The sequence below is a fragment of the Branchiostoma floridae genome, chromosome 16 (assembly GCF_000003815.2).
Source record: "Branchiostoma floridae strain S238N-H82 chromosome 16, Bfl_VNyyK, whole genome shotgun sequence".
NCBI classification, from domain to species: domain Eukaryota; kingdom Metazoa; phylum Chordata; class Leptocardii; order Amphioxiformes; family Branchiostomatidae; genus Branchiostoma; species Branchiostoma floridae.
Genome location: NC_049994.1, coordinates 14,007,036 through 14,013,349, shown reverse-complemented (window position 1 = coordinate 14,013,349; position 6,314 = coordinate 14,007,036).

The window sequence follows — 6,314 nt, the reverse complement described above, 5'->3', positions numbered from 1 at the left end:
CACGATAAAATTATATCTAACATTATGTCTAAAATTCGAGAAGCAAGCACTGATCGGAAACACTGTATATTAGTTGATAACATTATATCCAAAACTCGAAAAGCAAGCACTGATCGGACACTGTATATTAGTTGATAAACTCCTACACCCAAACAACAGAAGTAGACAATCCTATCTTAACAAATATGGTTATATTTTCTGATCATTTATGCAAATGATCACTAGGTGGCGTTTCAGTACCATCGCGTCACGGTCAAGTGCAGCCCGATTGTGGATGGATGGGGACCTGTGGCTGCAGTACTCTCACCCTTTACTGGGCGGCGCTTTAGCAGCGCCGGTGACAGCGTCATCTACAAATGGGTGTGGCATAACGTCTAACATACCGCGACATTATTCGACTTAGTGATCAGGGTTTAAGCAAGAATAGAGAAAATACAGACAGTGAAAAAGGCGTCCTATCCTATCTATGTCTGTGTATGCCAAAAGCACGCGGAACAGTTTGCAACGTGATAAACAATGAATTCTCATTCATTAGGAGGATAGGTTGTAAGTATGACGGTAGGTCCTTGTTCTATCATTTTGTGTTCTTGTGTCCAGGTATTCATTATATAATCGGGTGAACAGTCAAATACAAGTTGTCACGATAAATCGAATGAGGTCTCCAAGCAGATGCTAGGGTAAAGATTGTTACGTTTTCTGAGTGACGGCCGGGCTTCTCTGACAGCCGCTTACTCCATATGAGAAGATCAACAGTTGACTAACCGCTCAAGTTTAATAAGGGAAAACAGATGACGTCCATAACTATCCTTAACTCACACATAGCGCACAAGATATGATGTATATATGAATGTAGGGGGCGCTTCGTCAGGCGGACATGGTGTTACATGGGCTCCTCGCGCGGTGCCCTAAAATGATCATTTTTATACCAACTAGCACATTCAAAGTCATTCTAAACGAATTGAAATATTCCTGGACCTATTTGGGAAAGTTTCCACTGGTCTTAATTCTAGTCCCATAGAGTATATTCAACCTTTTACAATTCAAAACCATATACCCTATCATAGCCTTATCTGCAGTACCGCTCCCGGCCGCCCCCGAAAGGTGGCTTAAACGACCGTCAAATTGCCAAATTTTCGTCTTTTCGGGAATTGGGAAATCGTAAAAGGCTCGAAAAGGGGTTTGAATATTTTCTACTTATTTGAGCTTTTTTTTCGACAAAATGACCATCTATAACACAGAATATCAATTTCCCAAACCAAGCCGGTGGATATTAAAGGATATAACCGATAAGTTTTCAACACAATTTGCCAATAGAAATAATCCAATAAGTATGCACACGTACAGCAAATTGTCACTTCCTCTCGTGGACTAACGTTACCGGCGTAATAATTTCATTCATATTTCTGAAACAAGAAGACGTTGAAAAAATGCAACTGTGTTTCTGTTTCTGTTTGCTTTTATTTTGTTTGTTTATTAATAGTTAATGCTGTAAGTTGCGTGGATTACCTGTGGATGCAAGATAACTTAACTGGCAGGGAGTTATTTGAGGCACCTCTTGAAAATGATACGATTTATAATTACTAGTGTTCCCCCGAGTGGTGACCTCATTGAGGAGATGATCAACTTATATAATCTATGCAAACGAGGACCTTATTTGTACAGCCATTGAGAAGCACACATACTACATCAGTCGTAGAGGTCAAAATCTTTTGGCAAAGGTGTGGAGTAGTGGAGTTCTAGTTAGGATCGCTTTTGTTTGTATGTTTTCTTGGGATCTCCATTTGCGGTGCCACCGAAGTGGTACCGCTATTCTTCCTGGGGTCCGACACTTAGGTATATACTAGTACAATAAATACACACAGGTGTATACAATAAAACGAACATAATCAACAAAATTATGCAATTGGTAAACAGAACATTAACAAAATTAACTGAGGCATCTTAAATTGAACGTGAGAGATCAGAGGTCAAAATAAAACGTCAGAATTATCTTCTGGGATTTGTATGCAGAAAATTAATGGAAATAATGAATAACAGAACATAATAGACTTGAATAAACTTAATATGCAGCTGGAAGTAGGTCCAAAATAAAGTAGTCGTGACGGTAAGGAATGATATAACGTAAAACCGTGACTAATGTATTTATAAAAAGAACAGAATAATGCTGTTAGTGTTACACCATTTAGGTTCATAGTACTCATCTTGGAGTCCTATACTATAGGCTACACGCAGATCGGTGAAAACAGAGTATGAGTCAATAACAACACATCACAAAATCTACATGTTTACCAAGACGTGAGTCTCCCTGGTTGGTGGTATTAACAGCGTTACAATTGCTGTTTATTGCCAAAGATAGTCCGGGTTTTCATACTTAGTTTTAACCATTCGCAGTGAAGCACATTTTACATAGCACCTAAATGATGCCTTGTCACCAAGTTATTCAACACTGACGCATGGCTGTGTCGCCATGTTTAACGCCAGTTCATCTTTATCCGTGAGGGTAACCTATATTCGCTGTTTTTAAAAACAGGGTATTTATATCCCTAACTACCCTGTTTGTAAAACAACGGATATAGGTTCCCCAGCGGATAAAGGCGAACTAGCCTTAATTCTGATTCTAAAGGTTTTGATTGATCATTTTTTTTAGAATTTTTGTTTTCCCACCAACCAGAGGGGAGGCTATGACGTCTTGCATGTTTATTGGTCACAATAGGGACATTTGCATACCACCATGATCCTTTGCGGTCTAGCAAATCATGGGATATTCTACCTTTTCCGAGTAAATATCGCATTTGCCGTACATGAATATATAATCAGAAAAAAAATCACAATGCTATAAAACCTCAGAGATAAGCCACATTGTTCCAGGCAGTTATATCAGGTCCATATAAGATCATTGGGTTATTGTCATTGTTCGTAGGGTGGAGGATGTTTAACGGGGTAGTACTCGTAACATTATTCATCGTATATAGTAGTTGAAGCACATTTTGGCTGATACAACTTTTGCTGATAAGTTACCTGGAAAAACAATGACTATCTCAAGGTTGCATGTTCCATTAATGAAGGGTACGGCGTGATAGAGTTCTACAAAATATTTCATGACGCATCACTTCCTGGTCCAGTGTCACATCTGTTTCGTTTTAACTTACTTTTAATAATAGAGTTTGCGTTTGCTTATCTTGAAACAACCTTTTCTTCAACGTGGGTGAAGATTTGTTGTGACACTGGAACCTTTGGGTGATACGTAATCATTTCTTGTGGACACGTCATCTAATACAAACACGTGATGGACAAAACGTCACGGTACAAAAATATCTATTTCATCTGTCTGACACACTGTACATAGACATGGGTATGAGGTACACTGCTCTGGAGTAAACATTTTTGGACAGAGGGAGGGTTGTGTACAAAGCTTCATGCGTGCCATTTACTTGCATCTAACTCTGCAACATCCATTTCTATCGCACGGGGGCGTTGTTGAAGATGCCACCTGTTAAAGTAAGGCGGAACAACGTAGCTGGCTTTCTAGGAAATTATATATCTTCGCTGCCTTACCCAGAACCAATACAAATATGGCGCCAAAATGCTACTTGAAGACAGTATGACTGTAGGTCCTCATCATAAGATGCATTAACAGCAATGTGCTATTACATTCTTTTTCTTTGTTATGGCATCCTGACGGTAGCAACGTTTTATTTTTGTCAGTTAAGATAGAAAACAACAACAAAAACAAAAACAATTTTGTAATGTAAAACCTTAAAAACATTCACTTACTGACTAGTTAGAAATGATGAACGTTGGTGAGAGATTTGTCATTATTGGCAGCCATATTGTTCCACCTTTACAAAGCAAACATCAAACTATATAGTTTTTTTTTTCGCTATTAAAAATACGCAAGGTCATTCTGCCCAAGGTCATAATATGATTTGCCTTCAGTATCAATTTCAGGGGCACAAAAAATGTTGTTTGTGGTTTTTGGACAAGATTGACTGTTACCGAGGGCAGATATTATTGAAGAAAAAAGATGGAAGAAAACGGGGCTGATATTAACTGCCAAAGACATTGTAGGGAAATTGTTAAGATCCTCTAGAGGTCGATGTTTATATATTGGTGTCAACGTATTGCTCATTACAATTGTTGATTACAATGTTAAATGTGGCTTCTCTTTTACAATAAACAGGTTTTGGATGTCTGAGTTGCACAACAACTACTTCAATTTTGACTTCTAAAGTAGAATGGAACGTTTACAAGTTGGAATGTCAGGTCGAGTACTAGTCATTTGGTCACGTGGTTCCAACACAGCTACACAACTGCGCATGTGCATAACATGTACTATCACACAGCAAAGTCGAGTGTAAATTAGCCGTTTCGCTGTTCCAAGTGCGCATGTGCAGTCGTGGTGCATTTTGGTCTTGAGTCAAAGCCAAAGGATCGGTTTGTATAAGCTAGGGGCCTTTCCTTTAACCTTTCCCACAATGCATCACGACTGCACATGTCTACTGGGAACTGTGAAAACGCTTACAAACTGTACTCTTTGCAGCATAAAGTCTAACTTTGAAGGTCACAGTTTGTACTTCGGTAAGAGTAAGAGAACTTTTCCATATATCTTCACCATTTTACGTTATCTTTCTTTACAACACTCTTGGCTAACCATTTAGATACTCAAATACATCGGCTTTCTTCTTATGTCTTTTACCACCGGCGTTCTATCTTATAATAGATTCTGCATAGCCATAACATTTGTAAACGATCTTGCATACATGTAAATATACACTTCTTCATTGCACTATACACTCCCTGATTAGTGTAATCGGTATCTATATGATCACTAGTCACGTGTTTTCTTCATTTGAATATTAACGACCGCAGCAGCACACAATGAGTCTACCTTGTCGTTCAGCGAGCTTCTTTGCGTTTGGTTGCACTCGAATTTGAAATTAGAATACGGCTCGTTCATGAAACCTGACCAAGTCAGAAAGTAAAGCTGGTAAGAGGTGTTCATGTGCAGACGAATATGGCCGAATATGGTGTTATTCTAAAGTACAGCAAATATAAAAGTATCTTTAGGGGCAGGCTCGACAAAACATTATAAATCAAGCTGTGCATACAGAAAATATTTACATCTTTGAGAAACATACAGAAAACAAAGGTGATCTGATAGACTTTTAAGTGCGCTCTTAAACAGTGCTAGAAATGCCCCTAATAATTACATCGCATGCAGAGAAAACATTAAAATGTGCACGATTCATTTTTCAATAATCTCAAGTGCAGATACTTTTGGATAACTTTATCATTAAATGAGTGACATCCTTTACACTCACAGGGCTTTACATTTTCATATTCTGATTATTGAAAAGAAACTCCCGTGAATTGAAATTTACTGTTTGTTTTGTGAACTCAACAACAGAGTATTTTCTCTACTTGTCCTTATTTGTTTTGTTTGTTTCAGTTTGAGCTTCTATAAAAGAATAACCAGTTACAAAAATCTTGTCAAAAATGTTAAACTTAAACGTTTCATCTTACTTTATCATTTACTGCAGCTTTTGGTGAACGACAACATAACTTTGGACTTCAAAGAGAAAACGTAAGTGGTGTTATTCAGGGTTTTCGAGATATACAGCTGTCCCTTGGTCGGTTTAATAGAAACTTTCTTAGACTTTTGACACACGTTCAGGTTTGTCAACATAGATAGGCATCGCATTAGACTCTGGTAGGACAAATACGCTTTGTCATGGTGGCTATAGAAATGACAGTGTTCCGTGCAGCGTTGTGTACAATAAAACATAACAATGATGATAATGTGCAATGATATAAAAGCGCATGCAGAAGCAATAGAGAATGTCTTAAAAGTTTTTGAGGTCCATAAAAAGTATTCTTTTCTCAGCAGAAAGAGTGAAAATCTGCAAAAACCTTGAAAAGTTATAAAAGTAACACAGTTCTGTTGCCTATATAGCAAAGAAATCAACCGCGAATCAATATAAACGACTCGATCTAAAAGTGATGTTCTAGAATACTTAACTAACAAGAAAATGCGATGTCTATCTATTAACAACTCGCCGTTACCCGTTCTTTTAGTTGACCTTATTGTCTTGGTGTTTCATTGACCGAAAACCGCGCGAAAGTACCATAGAATAGCATGAATATATTATTTAGTTCTGACGGCCTTCGTGATCTGTCAGGTTCGGCTATAAAAATTGCTTCAAGTTGACTTATTTTTTGGTCCTTCAAATCTTTGGTTATCGATTGTTAGAGGTAGGGGATGGGCATAATGTTTGTACAACAATAGAATTCGATTTTTGAACAATAAAGGTTAT